Source organism: Carlito syrichta, unplaced genomic scaffold, assembly GCF_000164805.1.
Source record: "Carlito syrichta isolate Samal-C Ts95f unplaced genomic scaffold, Tarsius_syrichta-2.0.1 Scaffold70195, whole genome shotgun sequence".
NCBI lineage: Eukaryota > Metazoa > Chordata > Mammalia > Primates > Tarsiidae > Carlito > Carlito syrichta.
In genome coordinates, this window is record NW_007014291.1 from 127000 (window position 1) to 128537 (window position 1538).

Consider the following 1538-nt stretch of genomic DNA (forward strand, 5'->3'; position numbering starts at 1 on the left):
TTGGAGTTTCACTCTGTCACCCAGGCTGGAGTGCAGTGGCATGCTCCCGGCCACCACAGCCTCAACCTGCTGGGCTCAGGTGATCCTTCTGCCTCAGTCATCCAAATGCCAGAACTAGGCGCATGCTACTACGCCCAGCTAATTTTTTGATTTATGGTAGAGACAAGGTCTCACTGTGTTGCTCAGGCTGGTTTCGAACTCTTGAGTTCAGGCAATCCTCTTGCCTCTACCTCCCAAAATGCTTGGTTTACAGGTATGAGCCACCATGCCCAACTACTTACATTTTCTTTATCCAGTCCACTTTCAATGGGCATTGAGGTTGGTTCCATGTTTTTGCTATTGTGAATAGTGCTGCAATAGACATATGTGTGCAGATGTCTTTTTGGGAGAGTGATTTATGTTCCTCTGGGTATATTCCCAGGAGTGGGATTGCTGGGCCAAAGGGTAGCTCAATTTTTAGTTCTTTTAGAAATCACCACACTACTTTCCACAAAGGTTGAATTAGCGTACATTCTCACCAACAGTGTAGTAGCATCCCTTTTCTCCACAGCCTTGCCAACACCTATTGTCTTTTGGATTTTTTTTTTATTGAGTTGGAGTTTCACTCTGTCGCCCAGGCTGGAGTGCAGCGGCATGCTCACGGCCACCACAGCCTCGACCTATTGGGCTCAGGCAATCCTTCTGCCTCAGTCTTCCAAGTAGCTGGAACTACAGGCATGTGCCACCATGCCTGGCTAATCTTTTGATTTATTGTAGAGATGCAGTCTCGTCAAGTTGCCCAGGTTGGTCTCAAACCCATGGGCTCAGGCAATCCTCTCACCTTGGCCTCTCAAAGTGCTGGGATTATAGGCATGAGCCACTGTGTCTGGCCTGTATATGTTTTTAAGCTCTTAATTTTGACATAATTTGGGGTTTATAGAAAAGTTGCAACAGTGCTCAGGGTGAGAACCCTTATGTAGCATTACCAGCTGGGATTCAGTTTAATCATCATCCTATGAAAGACTCATTTTTTTCAGTTATGTGAGCAGAGTGCTTTGTAGGCTGTTGCTAGATGAGCAGAAAAAGATTAGTACATGCAAAAAATTTCACCCAGCTCCAATGTGGCATCGCTTTGTGACTAAGATCCTAAAATTGTCAGTAAAGATCAACCTTCCAGGAAGTTCTGAGAAATGCAGCTTTTCACGTTGATTTCCTGGGCTGATTCCATGACTAATCAACCCGCCTCACACCCAGGGAGAAATCCCTCACACAGAGAACCTCCTCCACTGCTGTGGGCTCTCACTCATCTGTCTGCAGAAGGAAGACAAACCACCCTGCTCAGCATCTAGCTTGTTCTAAAGAAAACTGGCCCATCCCGCCCTTCCTCTTTCCCTCCCTCCCTCTTTCCATCTAGTAAATACTAAACATCCACCAGGCATTCACCAGCGTTGCAGATGCTGGGATATGGTGGTCAAAAATAGTACAAAAATCTGCTGTATACCCCTCACCCAAATTCTTCTTCTTCTTTTAAAAATAAGCTATCTTTTTTTTTTTTTTTG